General features: G+C 39.5%; 1 long non-coding RNA gene across 1 annotated transcript; it reads left to right on the plus strand.

Annotated features, from left to right (window-relative positions):
- Positions 1-6,181: 6,181 nt before the first annotated feature.
- LOC122458667 lies at positions 6,182-15,020 on the plus strand. Its single transcript, XR_006278799.1, has 3 exons — positions 6,182-6,334; positions 14,944-14,955; positions 14,999-15,020. It is a non-coding gene; the product is annotated as an uncharacterized LOC122458667 (long non-coding RNA).
- The last annotated feature ends 4,931 nt before the right edge of the window (positions 15,021-19,951 follow it).

Consider the following 19,951-nt stretch of genomic DNA (forward strand, 5'->3'; position numbering starts at 1 on the left):
AATAAACCTTTAAATAGTTTATTACAGGATTGGCTGCAGGCGTTGTCTCTGTTGTAAGATCTAGGGTAAGTGACCAGTCTCTTGGGACTGTAAATGGCCATTTATCACTAAGTCCAGTTTGTCCAGGTGGCAAGATAGACGGAGTGTCTAAGGGGACTGTCTGTGAATGGTAAGACTGTTATAGTGATCCAGGAGTTCACATTTGTTACTGGTTTGGTGAAATCTAATAGTAGACTTGTCCTGTTTTTGACAGTCTGCCCTGAGGTAGGAACTCGGTTATGAGCCATTCCAGACAGCATGACAAATATAATATACAAATTCTATGCCAAACAATGAATTCTCCAACACAGAGAAATTAGCCCACCTTATTTATATGCCTTTACCTATTAGGGCTTGTACAGGTCCCATTTATAATGGGCTTTCAGAGAGATCAGTTCTGCAACTTCTACTCACGGTGTGGGTGTGAGAGAGAGATTTCAGAAAGCTCTTTATGATGTCATCTGGACTTTCTCTGATTGGCAAAGTACTGTGTACCTGTTTTGTCTCCAAAATATTAAATCCAACCTTCTACTCCAGTCTTATGTGATATTTTAGGGTTCTTGTATGTCATCAGATTGCCATACTTGCAAAGGCTTAATATTCAATATTAGAACCCACACTGTCGTTGTATTATGATCTATCTTTTTCCACTCTGTACTGCTGTCATACCTATTGACTCTGTTAGAGATTACAAATGAACATGCAGGTACACTTGTTGCTGCTGCTGTTGCTTTCACTGGGATCCAATGGTCTTCATGGTCCTCCAAAGCACTTCTTTGGAAAAGAAACTTAAGAGAAAGAAGATTCCCTTACTCAGAAATAGCTTTTCCACCATTAAAATGAGAAAGAGGCATCTGTTTCCTAGAAGAAAATAAGCCAAAACCACAAAAAAAGTGTATGAAGACACCATCATTCTATACTGACAGAAGCAATAAATGAAAGTTGTGGCTGTTATTGACTGTGCTACTAAATATTTTGATACCAGTTACAGTGTAGTGCAGCTAAAGATGTTTTTCATCACCATATGAGACAGAAGTACAAATACTGAGTCAGAGAATGAAAGTCAGGATAAGAGCTTGTGCCACAACAGATGCAGAACAGAAAAGCAGCATGTATAGCAGAACATGATTCAGGAAGGCTGGGTACAGAATTATATATTATGTAGATGTTGGAAGTTCAGGTCTCACATTTTTGGGTTGAGGGATCCCTGAAAAGAGATAATCATCTTCTCCCAAGAGGCAGAGTGAAAAGAGAATTAAACCATAACTTAAAAAAATGCCCCAAGAATGGGGCAAAATGGCAAAAATGGCAAGAAGTGTTTACCAAAAGGTCGAGAAGTCTGTGATCCAGAGACTCAAGTGAAGTTATACAGCCCAATGTTTATGCTTTTGTTTAATTTTCTCTATTTAACTAGAACAAGAATATATTAGTAAAGTGAAAATCTCCTTATTGCCTTGTTCTCAACAGTCCTTCAGGAAATATATGGGTCAAATACACACTGGTGGAGATTTTCCAAGGCACAAGTGGCAATTAGGCTACTAAATCCCACTGAAAGTCAATGCCATGTATGACTTGGAAAATCTCCCCCTATATGTTCCACTGGATTTTGTGTGTATGACTACATAACTGGAGGGAAAGAAGTGGTATGCACACCACCTATAACAGTCCCTTTCCCAACACTAGACAGCAATCCAAGCACAATATATAAGGTGGGCGAGTCCTGGGTGTCTATGTAAAACCCTTTCTGTGTTAATATAGCAAGATCAAGAAGAAGCAATGAGAACTGAGTACAAGCACAATCCACTTTGTCTCTAGAAACACAGGCATTCACTACATCCACAAGCAAAGGAAGAGATGATAGAAGCAGCTCACAGTCCTCAGCTCACTGAAGGCACAGTATGACTTTAGGCAAGTCAAGGGGAGTTAGGTACCTAAATTCATTTGAGGATCTGGGCTGAAGTCCCTCTGTGCCTCAGTTGTCCATCCGTAAAAGGGGAATAATAATATGTTGCTCTGTCACAGAGGTGTTGGGGGCGGGGGGCGTAAATACATTTAAAGAAGTTCAGATACTACAGTCATAGTGGTGTATAAGTACCTTAGCTATCTAGTTTAGAGTTAGGTAGTTTTTCCTTTCTCCTAAAGTCCTTATAATTGGATCAGGCCCAAGCTTAATCTACTTTTCCATATTTTAAAATTTGAGGATCATTCTATATCAGACACTATTTCATTTATTTTTTTGAGCACCCAAAAATGTTTAAAACCTCAGAAGAGCAAATAAAAATGCAGTTCCTGCAGCAGCCAGACTGAATTGACAGGACACAACAGAGGAGAGTAATGAACAGGCAAAAAGAGGGGGGATCAGGATGACACCAGTAAGATCACATAATCACTCAGTTCAGTGAGGCATGTGCACATCATTGCATTACTTGTTTTTTCATCCCCGTGCTTCAGATGCTATGACATAAGTGAGTTTATAGGAGGGATTTTGATGAGTTCAGGGTAAGTGAGCCAGGGAGAAGGTATATAGATGCTTAACTGATGATAAATAGGGTATTAAGACTGACATAATTAGTGGAACAGAAAAGGCCAGGGAATGCCAAAGAAGACCAGATCAGAGATGTTGACAGGGGCTGCATGATGTAGGGCCTTGAATATAATAATATTGGGATTTGCCAGATTGTCCTAACAAATTTTTGCTTAAACTTGTTTTTGAATGTGTTACCCAGGGTTTTCAGAACCCACAGCAGTGGTAACTTACTTGTTTCACTCCAGGCGGTGTCAGGAATAAATAAATGGGAACACAGCAATTCTGTCTGATAAAAGATTAATGCAAGTAAGTGGGCTCCATCTAAAACTGCAATTTGTTAGATTTTAAGCACACAAACATACAGACATAAGCAATAGGTTTAGAACATCCCAAATATTTACCTAAAATCTGGAATGGTATTGAGTAATTAACAGGTTTGCAGTGGCCAGTTGCTCACCTGCCGGGGAGAAAAGTGTCAGGAAAAACATCTCCCAAGATGGCTTCAGAGGACTGCTTCAAAGTACACTATTAACTAGTCTTTTATAACTTCTACAAAACACATAGGTCATAGTGACCCCTACTAAATCATCACTTTTTCTAATGTTCAATAAACTATTTATCAACAAACATTCCTAACAATCTTAATCATAAACTTCTATAGCATATGTGCTTAAATCCAAGGTTTGAAAACCTTGGTGCATGAAATCTCAATTGTTGACTTTTCTTTCCCCTCCTCCCATTCTGATTAGCAGAAATTCCCAGCTAGTTTTGACCTAACTTTCAAAAGCCTGCTTTCAAATTACCCATGTACTATGTGGTATTCTATTTTTATTCATTTATGGTGGCTGAAGCACATAATATGGTTGCAATTAGCTTGGGGGCACACACACCCCTTATATCCAGGGTAACAATAAAGAGGCATTTAGATCTTCAATAAATTTGTTTTGTTGATGCAGTTCTGTTTAGAAGCTGATAATATCACCAGTAACACTGATTCTTTGCCTCAATCTCTCTCTGCCTGAAATGACTTCTTAGGTAAAAAGCTATTGCCTATAGGTTCTTCAAGCAAACCAACCTGATAGTGTGTCAAAATGTTACCAAAGTCAAGGACGTGAAGTTTAAACTTGATGTGTAGTACAATAGGGCTATGTAAACAAAATCTGTGCTGGTTGCTCCATGCACAATTACCTTATCACCTCTTTCACCCAACAAAACACAAAGAAAACCTTTAGAAACTAGTTGAAAACCAAAGAAATGTGCCTCACTTTGACCCTTACCAATTTATGTTACTTTCTCAAAGTGTCTCTTTCAAGATTGGGCTTGAAATCTCTTCCTTTCAGTTCTTTCTCCTTTGGGAGTCCAAATAATGCTACTGATTACATTGGGTGTGTCTATAACCCTCAGGGTGTAATCTCCTCAGGTCTCCTGACATAAGAAGGGCTGGATTTGGATAGTATGTGGGTGGGAAAACTTCAAGGAAAACTGGAGATGGTGAAGGAAATTGTGTGGGGACATTTAGTAGGTGGTACTCCAGCATGAAGTTAGGTATGGGGTATTGTGTAGGTATAGATGAAGATGTTTAGGTATAGTATAAAACTGAAGTATTGACTACTTGCAACCAAGGAGATTTCCATAGTATCTTTTGCAAGAGCAGAAATAGTGGAGTTAATGTCCTGGTTGACAATGCAGCTTGTGTAATTACATTGTGTATATCTTAAAACTTCACTTGTAATTTCAAATGAATATAGTGTTCCTCTCCTGCCCTGAATCATTGGGTATTGTTATATTGTTGTCATGTTCTTTAAAGTGATATATGCATATGGTGTAGTTTGTGGAGCACTTTGGGCTCCTTGGTTGGAGGGTCTCATATACATGTCATTATCACATGAGTTGAATCTAGCCTGCTGCTTGGAGAACAGGCAATATGAATATCCTCAAAATTAAACTTTCACAGTTTCCATCTGAAACCTGCATGAAGGCAAAAACTGTTTCCCATCGCCAGTACTACATATTTAAAGACTAAAATAGTAGATATGTAGAATACTTCCAAACCTTCATATCAGCCCTAATTATGGCTGAGGGGATTTTTTTTTTTTTTTTGGTGAACATCCATATAGCAAAACAGATCCTTATTATGGAAACTGTTTAGTTCAGAGGTCTAGTATTGTACTTCTTGGCTGGAATATTACACTAGTCTCCTGACCATTCATAGGGCTAAATCCTGATGTCTTTATTCAATTTTTATTCAGGCAAAAATCCTATTGACCTCAATGGCAGTTGTCTGACTAAATACTATGGTCTTTGGGATTTGACCTATTGATAATATGCTTGGTCAGACACTTTAATTCAAGCTGCTTTGGACCTTACAGAAGCTTTTAGTCACTGACTTTGTCCTGGTCATCTTTGGGAATGAGGTTGAAAGAGCTCCAAAAAATAAAATCATAACAAATGACTTGATCTGGCAAATGGAAACATTTGTTTTATACTTTAAAAACAAGATGATTTTTTCCTGTCTTTAGTTTCTGTTCACATAGTTTTATAGTTTGCAATCTTCAGTAAGAAGATCTTTCTTTCAGTATCTGTGGAATAATAAACTTGAGTTCTGTCTAGTATGGCCCTGTTGTCATATTTAGCCCCACAAACCTTGTATGTATTCTCTCCAGAACTCATCTATTCCCATAGATAGCAGAGGGCAGGCTGCTCACTCTATGCAAGGTAGAGAACTGAGATTGGAAGAGTGCTAGCAATGTGTAATTATTTTATTGTTTAACTTTGTACTTGGCTCTCAAAAAAGTCCAAGATGTAATGCAGGCACAGGAGGGGACTACATGTTTGTGTAAGTGGATTTGGTTACCACCCCAATGTGGCCATTGGATTCATAGATTCTGATTTTTATGTTCAAAATTAAATTTCTGTGATACGCTCATTCTAGTGGCGGTAGGAGGGGGGAATGAAGTGAGGTATCTTGCTCCATTGCAGCCTCCTTTAATCCCTCCCAGAAAACTGCTCTTAAATGTTGTCCTGTAACCCTGGGATATGCTGCTGCAAGCTATAGCAGGGCTGAATCAAACACCATGATTCTTGACATTTGTGTGTTCTTGCATGGCTGCAATGCTCTCTGTTCTGTGGATACATAAAGCCTCCAAAACTGCCAATCCTGCACCTTTCATATCTCTCCCCTTCTCATGTGGGTGGCCAATGTCATCTCTGTGGGTGGACCCTGTCCGGGGCCTTTCTCCAACTTTGATAGTTAAATAGACCTGCACATTTCACAAGCTTCTAAATATTACACAATCAAAGACCATCAAGTAAAACCCATATCTAGTATAAGAGGGGTAGCCGTGTTAGTCTGTATCCACAGAAACAACGACGAGTCCGGTGGCACCTTAAAGACTAACGGATTTATTTGGGCATAAGCTTTCATGGGTAAAAAACCCACTTCTTTAGATGCATGGAGTGAAAAATTACAGAAACAGGCATAAATATATATTGACCCATGAAGAGAAGGGAGTTACCTTACAAGTGGAGAACCAATGTCGAAGGCCAATTTAGTCAAGGTGGATGTGGTCCACTCCCAATATTAATGAGGAGGTGTCAATACCAAGAGAGGGAAAATTGCTTTTATAGTGAGCCAACCTCTCCCAGTCCCTATTCAAGCCCAAATTGATGGTGTTAAGTCAGCAAATGACTTGTAGCTCGCAGTTTCTCATTGAAGTCTGTTTCTGAAGTTTTTTTTGGTTGAAGAATGGCTACATTTAAATCTGTTGAGTGTCCAGGGAAATGTAAGTGTTCTCTTACTGGCTTTTGTGTTACCATTCCTGATGTCTGATTTGTGTCTGATCTGATTTGTCCACTTATTCTTTTACATAGAGATTGTCCAGTTTGGCCAACATACATGGCATAGGGGCATTGCTGGCACGTGATTGCATATATCATATTAGTAGATGTCCAGGTGAATGAGCCTCTGATGGTGTGGCTGGTGTGTTTGGGTCCTATGATGGTGTCACTAGATATGGGGACAGAGAAAGCAATGCAGTTTGTTACAGGGATAAGTTCCTGGGTTAGTGTTTCTTTAGTGTGGTGTGTAGTTGCTGGTGAATATTTGCATCAGGCTGGGGAGCTGTCTGTAAGTGAGGATTGGCCTGCCTCCCAAAGCCTGTGAGAATGGGGGATCGTTGATGATGCGCTGGAGAGGTTTTAGCTGGGGGCTGATCGTGATGGCCGATGGTGTTCTGTTATTTTCCTTGTTGGGCCTGTCCTGTAGTAGGTGACGTCAGGGTACCCATCTCGCTCTGTCAATCTGTTTCCTCACTTCCCCAGGTGGGTATTGTAGTTTTAAGAATGCTTTCTAGAGATCTTGTAGGTGTTTGTCTGAGGGATTGGAGCAAATGTGGTTGTATCTTAAACCCATATCTGCAGCTTTTGACTACTTAAAAGTGTGTGTGTGTGTGTGTATATTTTTAGTACTTTTGACTCTTACTATAGCCATCCAGTGACTTTTCATAAAAATTACTGTGCCCAAATAATCAGTGACATCAGCAGGGTTGATTCATGTAGATAATGTTTGGTCCACAATTGCAAAAACAGTAGGTGAAAATATTAGTCTGAATTCTCAATGGCTTTTTGGTTCCTCTGAATTCTCAATGGCTTTTTGGTTCAACAGTATTTGTGGCCTGTAAATTGAGACCAACTCACTTTAGTTTGCATGAAAATTTGGGGAATTGCTATTGTTGTCATATGAATACCTGTATTTACATGTGAAAAAGGCTTTCAGATGCTATAGTGATGAGAGCAATACAAGTACCAAGATGGATATTTGTGCACAGAGAAGAGTATTTATTAGTCACTGCTCATTGTTTGTCATTATTCTCCTGTTTAAAAGGATTGTCATCCAATCAGAAAGCAGAAGCAATCCCATGTGATTTAGATGACCAGTCACACACCACAGATAGTAAATAGCTTGTGGAAACAACTGATAGGCTAAAATATGTTTGCTTAAACTATGCAGTGAATACTTGGAAATAACCAACACATTCACAGAAATTGGACTCAATTTGTGAATGATTTAACAATTTAGAAAAGGGACTACATTTGTTTTATTTTAATGAAAAATTAGACTAGTTCTATTACAATGTATAAGGACAGAGTAAACACACAACTACTGGTATAAAGACAACATCTGCTTTAAATGTTGGCTTTGATCTTTATTTTCAGGATCAGCCTTAGATGTATTTAATACAAATAATGATCCCTAAATTGAAATATCTGAACCTACCTTCTGACAAGCGATTTTTGTAGGACTAGAATTTTTTCATCTGTAGCACATTCACAAAATGGAAATGAAGATATTCTGAGACATATGTGTTTGTAAAACAAAATAGTTTAGTTTAGCTTTTCACAGAATGCATAGGAATGAAGTCTAATTCTTCTCATTTCCATATTGCCTCTAGGATTCTTAGTGGAGATCTCATAGAGCACTATATTCCATCTATTTTCTCCAGTGGGATATTTGACCTGGGTTATTATCACCACTATTTTGCTATGTACAATGAAATTAACAATGATTCCATTTGCTGAAATCATATGGAGACTGCAACTGCACTCTGCCTTAGTACCAAATGAGTACAGTGTGCCCTTCAATAATTCTCTAAACTCTCAAATGCCTTGGAAATAATATGCTGGAATATTACTGAACTGTGACTGAAGCACCATTTGTGCTAAATGTGACAGTACACGAATGATATTCCTCAATAAAAGTTCAAACTACATTAATCTTTCACAGAGGTTCATTGACTGGGAAGATGCCACAAAATAAAGATACTGTGGCCACATTTCAGATTATTTCTAAGCATTTTCCCGGGGTCTGTCTCCTTCAGAAACATGTACATTAATTTCTTTCTTATATATTTAAACCTAACTGATGGGAAGAATGCAATAAATTATAATATCCCTACAACCATACTAGTAAAAACTTTACATCTACATTTGCTGTAGAGAAATCCCCTCTTGGCCATGGTATCGTTAAATATAATATGTAATGGTAGGCAATGTAATATACTTCTTATTTTCATTCCATAGGGATGACCATGCATAACTCATTTGTCGCTTTGCTTTCCTCTGCTATACTGAGTTAAAGCCATTCCTGATGTGAAAAAGGGTTTTACTCTGGCAACAGTCAAACATTCTTTCTCATATTCTCCTTTCAACACCATAATATAATAAAGAGAAAACACAAATGGAGATTCAAATTTTCTGAAATGCCCAGTCATTTAGTGTGCCTAGGTTCCTGAACACCCAATTGTAGATACCTAGGAACTCATTTTGAAAGGCAGTGTGGTTTGGAACATTAGAAAACAATTAAACAACTAGGCCCTAATAACTGGTATTTGAATAAGCACCTTTAGAAACGCAAGCAAAATTGCTGGCCAGGCTTTCTTGGGGTAACTGAAGAATGATTTAGTAATATAGGTAAATTGTGAGCAAAAAGTTCCCTGAAGACCCAAGTCTGGAAAAGATAAGACAATCAGATCAAAAGGTGTGGTACCAAGTCAAAAGGCTTACACAAGTCTAAACACATTATATCAGCACTATTACCGTTTATCAACTAAATTTTTAATCTCATTTAAGAAATGAGATATCAGATTAGTTTGTCAGGCTCTATTTTGCATAAACCCATGTTGATTGGCATTAACTATATCATCCTTCTTTAATTCTCTATTAATCAAGTCCTGTATCAGCCACTCCATCCACTCACTCTGGATCAAAGACAGACTGACAGGTCTATAATTACTCAGGTGATCCCATTTATCCTTTTAAAATATGACACATTAGCTTTCTTGCAGTCTTCTGGAATGTCCCAGTGTACTAAGACTTATTAAAAATCATCATTAATAGTCCAGCGTGTTTCTCAGCCAGTTCTTTTAAAACTCTTGGTTGTAAGTTATCCAGACCTACTGATGTTAGAAATGCCTAACTTTAGTAACTGCTGTTTAACATCCTCCTGATAACACTCTTCACACTTTGTTAGTATATCTATCATAGGATCACATCATCTGTTTTCCCAAATACTGAACAGAAATATTTATTGAACACTTCTGCCTTTTCTGCATTATTACTGATAATTCTATGATATCCATGTAGTGATGGGCCAATACCATTGTTAGGATTCTTTTTGTTCCTAATATACTTAAAAACTTCTCCTTATAGTCCATAACTTTGCTGGCTATAGATTTCTCCTTGTGTCCCTTACTAGTGTTCTGCAATTCCTAGCTTCTGATTTAGATTCATTACTATCCACCTCTTTCTTACATTTGTTAATAATTTTTATAGTTGCCTTCACTTTTCCTCTAAACCAGGTTGGGTGTTTTTAACCAATATATCCTTCTTCCTAGATTGTGGGACTATGGCCTCTAATAAAGTGTTCTTAAACAATTCCTAATTATCATTCACATTTTTCTAATTAAATTCTTCCCAGATGATTTGGCTTATAATTGTTTTCAGCTTTGTGAAACTAGCCTTTTAAAAGCACCAAGTGGATATATTACTGGTCTGGACTTCCTTCTGATTGCTCATTATAAACATGATCAAGTCATGATCACTTGTACCTAAGCTACTATTAATTTTTACTTCTGTGATCAGTTCCTCTTTATTTGTCAAGACAAGGTATAAAATAGAATTCTCCCATGTTGGATGCAAGTTAAGAAATTGTCATCTATAACATTTAGAACTTCCAAGATGTTTCAATACTGGCAGCATGAGACCTCTAGCATATGGTTGCTCATATTGAAATTCCCCATGATCATAGAGCTTTTTTCCCTACACATTATAGATAGGTATGTAAGGAACCAGTCATTCTGTTCCCTAGTGTGATTTGGTGGTCTGTTGCAGACACCAACTAATACCCCATCTTGTGCTTTATCTGTTAGGACGTTGATTTATAAGCATTCCAGATCACTTTTTTTTCCTGAGTTTTCAGTGACTCGGAAACAGGTAATGCCATTTTTTACATAGAGTGCCACTCCCCCACCCCTTTTGTCAACTTTTTTCCTAAATAGGTTATAACCATTGATTTCAATATAACCATTGGTTTCAGTAATATCAACTAGATTAAATTTTCCTCCTATTTGTTACCCAGACTCCTAGGAGGTCTTGGGTTCTAACCCTGGCTCTTTCCTGATTCACAATGTGGTCTTGAGCACGTCCCTTCACCTTTTGTCTCATTTCCCTTCTATAAAATAGGAATAAAAATATTTCCAGCCCATCTCATAAAGGTGTGTGAGCATCACTTAGTTATCTGAAAAGTGCTTTGAACATATACAAGTGTTATGAAAATGTGAAGCAAGATTTTTCACAAGTCCAGTTGACCTCACTGGGAGCTGCGAGTACTCGCCCTTTCTGACAAACATGCCCTAGATGCCTCTAGTTTAGGCATCCAAAAACTGAGGCACCCAAAATTGGGTCTAAATTTTCCCACCCAAGTGACTTGCCCAGAGTCATGCAGGAAGGTTGTGTTGCAGCCAATGAGTAATAGATTCAGTTCTTCTGACTTGCTGTCTTGTGCTATAAATACAAAACTCTCTTTCCTCCCTATATGCGTATCATTTGTTTTGCAATATATTATCCAGACCTCTATATTTTTAATGAAGTTTTGACATTCAAATTTGTCTCAGTAACTTCAGAGGTCAGAATCCATCCTGATGCTGCTTGATGATCTGGCTGTGAGCAGCAGCAGTGCACACCGGACTTGACATCTGCACCTGTCCTTCAAAAGTGAAGATCTGGGTGCAGCAATGCACTGCTCAGCTGATTAGTGCTACAATGGGGGAACTGCCCCTTAGGTGGTCTGTAGAAATCCACACTTAGTGGTGAATAAAAGTTAATGCATTTTTTTTCTACTATCAGTCTGGAAAGTGCCTGCTTGAGCTCTGATCAGCTGACAGTCTGCTGTCACTTAGTTCATGTTGGAGCAAGAACTTAGTGCATTGCAAGAGCTAGCACAGTGTTGGTGCTATATAAATACAAATTCTGGGATGTTTCAGCATCATTCAGTACAAGGCAACACTGGGAACTGGATGAAGGAAATTAACAAAAAGGCAAGGGAATATAAGTATTTTCTGGAATGCCAGCCCATGTTTGGGTATTTGACTGCTTGTAATACTGAATCACTTTTTCTTACAGCATTTGTCACCTATGAGGCTCACTCCTGACATTTTACCAGTAAAGAATATCCCTTCCCACACTCAATATTGTCAGCTGTATTTGGTGCAACAATATTTAATAAGCTAGTAGGTGATAAGTAAATATTTAACAATATTGTTCTTCAATTTGCCTTGAATGTAAAAGAGAGACATTCGCAGAATATTCATCTTCCTTAGGTTTGCCATCTCCCTTTCTTTGTGTCTTTTCATTTTTGACTTATGGGAGATATTCCCATATGCTCTATATAATAGGGTTATTAGTGAGTCTTTATCATTCACTTATTGCATATTGGTTTTGCATCAGCTTGAGCTATAAAACCCTCCTAATGTTTACCCTAAACCTGTCTCTCATCAATTTCCAATTACGGCCACGTGTATGCCAAAATTTTCAAGTGCTTTCTAATTTTGGCTGCCCGTTTTTAGACAGCTTGGGAATGATTTTCAAAGATGCTGAGTGACCACATTTCCCACTGAGGCACCCAAAATTAGAAAGCAATTTTTAAAATGTTGCTCTTGACAATCTCTTCCTGGGGAGTTAAATGTGGTGTCCCTTGGATGCTTGTTTGACCTCCTTTTGGTTTTGAAATACTGTAAAGATGCACTGCACACGCTTAGATACCTTATCTCAGAGCCAAACCTATTCCACTGCTGAAATCCTTGCTCCCTAAATGAGCCTCATTGCCCTTTGATATACTTGCTTTTAAACCTGAACCTCTGTCTTCAGGGTCAGTGCACTGAACAAATTACTTCACGTGTGGCCTTGTTAAAGGGACTTGTAATTTCCTTAGATTTTCAAGTAATTCCTTGGAACTATATTTGTTGTCTTTTTTTTTTTTCTCTTGCTATTGAAAACTGGGCACCTGTTTTCTGTTACCTCTAGGATCTTTTCCTTCTGAATTTCCTTTAGTAAATTACTACTCAGTCATATTCTGCCTCTTGATTGATTTCCTCCCACCCCGCTTTGCCATAGACACAGGTTTGCATTTACTGAAATTAAAGCTCATAAACTATATTTTACATCTTTACCCTTCTCTGATTAAATTGTCTTCACAATTCCTCATGTTTTCCTTGGTACAGTATTAGTAAATTTTTCTGCTTCTCTGCTATTGGAGAAACTTGGAATCACCTGAAAAAGCTTTAAAAACACTGCGTGAATGGATGGCCCAATAAAGTAGAGCCCACTGTTGATGACTTGTATACCACATGCCTATAAATATTCAAAGTTCTATTTAATGGCTCACTTTAGAGCATGCAACCCAGAGTACTGTGGTGGCAGGAACACAATTTCTTTCTCTTTAAGACTCAGTCATGAGAGGCCAGTGTGTAAAAACAGTTTGAGTTACAATCTTGTGGTACTGTTAAGAGCGCAGAACTTGAGAACTGGATACTTCGCTCCCAATAATAAAGTGGAGATCACATGGGCAGGATATAACAATGGCATTATTTCAGACAGGCATACTGAAACTAGAGCCACATACTCTTTAGTGATTTAATAAAAGATTTCTTTAATTTCAATCACTGTGAAGGTGCTAGTGATGAGATATGTCAGATCTTGAACAGGAAACTGCTGACATCATGAACTTTCCTGAGGCCCTGCTTATGAAAAACATAATTTATATTTTTATTTCTTGACAGGAGGCAAACTGGAAAATTCTATTAGGTCAATTTTGGATTAGTGGTGGTTAGTTAGTATTCCTCTTCCCTCAAATGTGAGAGATCTGAATTTATATCTGCATATGTAAAAGGTGTACCCTCCATGAGGTATGTATATAGAATCTATTAACCACTCTTCTCTCTTTTTCCCCCCAAGAAGTAATTTGAAAAATGTAACAATATGCACGCAGCAAATAGGATACCAATAAATCATAGTAAGTGCATGATCTATACTAATAACATTTATTTGCGGAATGCAGCCTGTCTTCCACTTTTCCTGAGGGAACACACTCACCGTCTGCTGTGGCTAGACTGCTCATTTGCTTGTGGAATTAAGAACCTATTGCCCCTTCTTTTATTGTTTTCATGTGCTGCCTCCCCATCTCCAGGTCCATTGATCCAGCCTAGGAGGCTCTCACATTTCCAAAGTGGCATTTATAGAGCTTACACCACATTCTGTGTAGGTTGGTAGGATGTCTGCTGGATAATTCACTCTAGGTTACCAGTTTTGCTTGCGATGGTCCCCAACCTTCCTTACCTATTTCAACAGTGGCTTAAACGGTTCATTATGCTCTGGAGTTTAATACTATGGTATAACTGGCCAATAGGTTACAAGCAATGCAAGCTTCCATTGTATGATGGGTTCATCCTGTAAAGCTCTGTCTGAATTTTAACAGCACTTATATCGTTATATTTTGTTTCTTAAAATCTTCAGTTGCCAACTGTCAGGGTTTCCTCCCCACTCAGATCTCTAGGGTACAGATGTGGGGATCTGCATGAAAGACCCCCTAAACTTATTTTTACCAGCTTAGGTTAAAAACTTCCACAAGCCACAAATTTCGCCTTGTCCTTGAACAGTATGTTGCCACCACCAAGTGATTTAGACAAAGAACAGGGAAAAGACCACTTGGAGTTTCTTCTGTCTAATTAGCCAGATTGGAAGCTGAGGAAAGATAGAAGGAACTCCAAGTGGTCCTTTCCCTGTTCTTTATCTAAATCACTTGGTGGTGGCAGCATACTGTTCAAGGACAAGGCGAAATTTGTACCTTAGCAGGTTTCAGAGTAGTAGCCATGTAAGTCTGTATTCGCAAAAAGAAATGGAGTACTTTTGGCACCTTGGAGACTAACAAATTTATTTGAGCATAAGCTTTCATGAGCTACAGCTCACTTCATCGGAGGCATTCAGTGGAAAATACAGTGGGGAGATTTATATATATACACAGAGATCATGAAACAATGAGTTTTATCATACACACTATAAGGAGAATGATCATTTAATATGAGCTATTACCAGCAGGTGGTGGGGAAGGGAAGGAAGAAAACCTTTTGTGGTGATAATCAAGGTGGGCCATTTCCAGCAGTTAACAAGAACGTCTGAGGAACAGTGAGGGGTGGGGCATGGGGAAATAACATTGGGAAATAGTTTTACTTTGTGTATTGACCCATGCACTCCCAGTCTCTATTCAAGCCTAAGTTAATTGTATCCAGTTTGCAAATTAATTCCAATTCAGCAGTCTCTTGTTGGAGTCTGTTTTTGAAGTTTTTTTGTTGAAGAATTGCCACTCTCAGGTCTGTAATCGAGTGACCAGAGAGATTGAAGTGTTCTCCAACCGGTTTTTGAATGTTATAATTCTTGATGTCTGATTTGTGTCCATTTATTCTTTTATGTAGAGACTGTCCGGTTGGGCCAATGTACATGGCAGAGGGGCATTGCTGGCACATGATGGCATATATCACATTGTTAGATGTGCAGGTGAACGAGCCTCTGATAGTGTAGCTGATGTGATTAGGCCCTATGATGGTGTCCCCTGAATGGATATGTGGACACAGTTGGCAACGGGCTTTGTTGTAAGAATAGGTTCCTGGGTTAGTGGTTCTGTTGTGTGGTGTGTGGTTGCTGGTGAGTATTTGCTTCAGATTGGGAGGCTGTCTGTAAGCAAGGACTGGCCTGTCTCCCAAGATCTGTGAGAGCGATGGGTCGTCCTTCAGGTTAGGTTGTAGATCCTTGATGATGCGTTAGAGAGGTTTTAGTTGGGGGCTGAAGGTGATGGCTAGTGGCGTTCTGTTATTTTCTTTGTTGGGCCTGTCCTGTAGTAGGTAACTTCTGGGTACTCTTCTGGCTCTGTCAATCTGTTTCTTCACTTCAGCAGGTGGGTATTATAGTTGTAAGAATACTTGGTAGAGATCTTGTAGGTGTTTGTCTCTGTCTGATGGGTTGGAGCAAATGCGGTTGTATCGTAGAGCTTGGCTGTATACAACAGATCGTGTGATGTGATCTGGGTGAAAGCTGGAGGCATGTAGGTAGGCATAGCGGTCAGTAGATTTCCGGTATAGGGTAGTGTTATGTGACCCCCCCAACCTGAAGCAAATACTCACCAGCAACCAAACAACAGAACCACTAACCCAGGAACCTATCCTTGCAAGAAAACCCGTTGCCAACTCTGTCCACATATCTATTCAGGGGACACCATCATAGGGCCTAATCACATCAGCCACACTATCAGAGGCTCATTTACCTGCACATCTACCAATGTGATATATGCCATCATGTGCCAGCAATGCCCCTCTGCCATGTACATTGGCCCAACCGGACAGTCTCTACATAAAAGAAAAATGGACACAAATCAGACATCAAGAATTATAACATTCAAAAACCAGTTGGAGAACACTTCAATCTCTCTGGTCACTCGATTACAGACCTGAGAGTGGCTATTCTTCTTAAAAAAAAAAAAAAAAAAACCCTTCAAAAACAGACTCCAACGAGAGACTGCTGAATTGGAATTAATTTGCAAACTGGATACAATTAATTTAAGCTTGAATAGAGACTGGGAGTGGATGAGTCATTACACAAAGTAAAACTATTTCCCCATGCCCCACCCCTCACTGTTCCTCAAACGTTCTTGTTAACTGCTGGAAATGGCCCACCTTGGTTATCACCACAAAAGATATTCTTTCTTCCCCGCCCCCCCCACCCCGTCTGCTGATAATAGCTCATTTTAAGTGATCACTCTCCTTATAGTGTGTATGATAAAACTCATTGTTTCATGAGCTCTGTATATATATATATATATATATATATATCTCCCCACTGTATTTTCCACCAAATGCATCCGATGAAGTGAGCTGTAGCTCATGAAAGCTTATGCTCAAATAAATTTGTTAGTCTCTAAGGTGCCACAAGTACTCCTTTTCTTCTTGTACCTTGGGAAAGTTTTAACCCAAGCTGGTAAAAATAAGATTAGGGGGTCTTTCATGCGGGTCCTGACATCTGTACCCTAGAGTTCAGAGTGGGGAGGGAGCCCTGATACCAACTATAATCTAGTCAGGGTCAGTCAGTAAAGGATGGATGGATGTGTGGTACAGGACTAGAAACGAAGAGTCCTGGATCCTATACCTACATTTGCTAGCAATTTCCTTGTGGCCTTCTGCAAGTCGTTTAACCACACTGTGTACTTCAGAGTCCTCATCAATAAAATGGAAATCACAACTACCTCACAGCAGGATGGAAGGTTAATTTATTAATGTTTGTAAAGGCCTTTGACACCTATCACCAGTCTGCAGATATCCTACCACTTCTGTGAGTATCTTACAAAATACAACCTGCTTGCAAAACTGCTCACCTATAAAGTATCAATCCCCTCTCTCTACATCTATGTGTATTAATACTGTTTCATGAAAACAAATTTTAAAACTCCCTCCCAATAAAAGTAATACAGTTCACCTTATAAAATTGGTGGACTTTGAAAACAAAATATCTGGAGATTGTCCTGAAAATGCATCATAAATGTATTGTTCCAATAAAAGGAAAAGTAAGTGATAATATATGCCACTTCCTAAAAAATATCATGTGCCAATATTTCCCCTCCAGTTTTCAAATAGTAGTAGTGAGAAGTAAGGAAGTTAAATAGCCATCTATTTCTCCCACCTACTTAATTCAAGCACTAGTGTCACTCTCATTGCAGTAAGTAGGAATCATTCCTGTGAATCTGAAGTCCTGTCTATTCTTCAAAGCCTTTGGGGTAAAATTCTACCATGAGATACAGCCATGAAACCATCAGTGAGGATTGCATGGGTATAAGGTTAGGAAAAGTTAAGGCCAGAACTTGAATTAGTGTGCATACTTTCCGAGTGTTCCAGCTTTTGCTTTAAGTTGCACCTTTTGTGTTGTTTAGCCTTCCTTTTCCACAATACTGCCAGGTGAGGCAATCTAAAGGGAACTGTGCAGTATAATGGGAACCAGTAGGCCATGGGTCCCTAGCTCACCTCTTCCACGTTAACTGCTTTTCATATTTCTGTTCATTTCACACCCCTTACTATTGACCATGGCTTCAGGTGGTTGCACATGATGGAATTTTCACTTTTTCCCGTTTTTCTTTTAAACAACTGGTTTTTGATCTACAGAGTGAGAAAACAAACTATTAAAAACAGTTTTTAATAGTTAAAAGCCATTATGTGAGTTATGGTGTGATGTGCAACAAAACACAAGTGCTCCATTGTGATGCTTTCCTGGGGTCCCCAGGGTTATGAGGCACATCACTGCCACCTGCCTTAGCTTGAGGAAGCCCTGTCTGTGCCTGATGAGCTGGGAAGGGGGTTGGGGGGGCCCAACTCCACCAGCCATGGGCAACACAAGCACTGCCTCTAGGCCTACAGATGCCCTGCTGTTTTTCTACAGATTAGCAATAGGTAGATTCCAACCTCTGGGCCCTCCAAGCATCTCCCTCAAGTGTCCAAACCCACAAATCCACTGGACACTCACAGTATTCACAGATTTGCTGCATCCAAAAGAAACAGTACAGCCCAGCTTACCAGTTTCATCTTAGATTACTGCTTTGCTTAACACATGACACTTGTACTTATTTCACTATAAATATATCTGTTTATTTAACAAAGCATAGAGATTCAAGTAATAGCAAGTGGAAGCATTGGAAACAAATGATTTAAATGTACAACAAAATCGTAACATGCTTTCTAGAGCCCAGACTTAATTAAGATACTCTCATGTCTTGTAGAATGTTGCTCATCCTTGCAGGATTTTACAGCCAGGTTTGCTGTGACCCTCCTTTGGTAAGACAAACATGCTGTTTCCTTGCCTCCTCGGGGAAGGATCCAGTGTGTTCCTTTGCCTCCCAAGATACACAAGTCCCATCCTTTGTTTTCATTCATAAAAAGGACATACCCCTGCTGTTTTGTTTCTTTATGGAGATTTTCTCCAGTGTAGATTTTGCACTGGTACCTGGCTCAGCCAGCAAATAGACCTCTGTTGTGAGGCAGACAAACACATACATGATCAGACAGGGAGATAAGAATCTGTTAATTCCTGCCTGAAAGGAACCTGTCAGAGGCATGTCACCTCCTGGTGACCTGCTTTAACTACAAGACCTTAAGAATGCAATTTTCAATAGAGTTACTTAACTTCTTCAGTGTTATCCATACATGCATTTCACAAGGATTCTGATGACCAGTGGGCTCCTAGTTCTCAGTAGAGACCTCACATGCCACCCTCTGGTGAACTATTAGGTGTATATCCAATACAGAGGATCTAAAACCCTGTGCCCTTTGCTATTGGCACCAAGAGGGGAGTTTGAGTGGGAGTTCTGTTGGAGAAGAAAGTATTTGTACTTGGTTTTGTATTTGTGTGTGTGTAGAGGCTTGTAGGGGCTTTGTGCTGGGAGAGAAGCTGAGCCCTGATTAGGGGGCGGGCTTCTGACTAGGGGTCCTATAAAGATAGCCAGCCAGTCAGGCAGCGGCACAGACAAATGCAGTGGCACAGGAGCTAACAAACAGAGCTGTAAACAGGGGAGTTTGAGTAGGAGTTCTGTTGGAGGAGTTTGTATTGTGGTGCTTGTTTGGGGTTTGTTTTTGCTGTGGGGGGGAGGTGTTTTGGTGTGGCTTGTGTTTCCCAGATTAACATGATTTAGGTGGGAAGGTGATGACAGATACAGAGTCAGCAGTGGGAGTGACTCGTGTAGTGGAAGACACATTGAGGATGACTGGATGTGGAAGCTGTGGTATGTACATGATCCTGGAGGGGGGACCTGGTAAGAGTTTTTTCTGCATGAAATGCTGTCTGATAGAGCTGATGGAGGAAAAGATCCGAGCTTTGGAGATGCAGGTGGAAAGTCTGGTTGAGTTTAGGAAATGGTTTGAGCACATGATGGAGCAAAGACATGAGATATCTGAAGGGAAAAGCTCAGACTTACAGATGGAAGCAGGGCTGGGGAATTTTGAGGGGAGACTGGGTGAGGAAAGTGGTCAGTGGAAGCATGTGACTAAAAGAACCAGGCAGAGGAAAAGACGGGCTAATGACGGAGAAATAGAGCTTAGGAACAGGTATGCAGAGTTGGAAAATGAAGAAGGGGCTCAGCAGGCAATTGCTGAATGTGGAAGGGCAAGGAAGAAGAGAAGAGAGGCTAGTCCTATAGGAAAAGGGGAAGAGTCAATGGAGACTACACCAAATATGAGCCCCAGGAGGCTACAGGATGGGTTGAAGAGGATTATAAGGGAAAATAGGAATGGAAAGAACTTGCAGCCA

Source organism: Dermochelys coriacea, chromosome 2, assembly GCF_009764565.3.
Source record: "Dermochelys coriacea isolate rDerCor1 chromosome 2, rDerCor1.pri.v4, whole genome shotgun sequence".
NCBI lineage: Eukaryota > Metazoa > Chordata > Testudines > Dermochelyidae > Dermochelys > Dermochelys coriacea.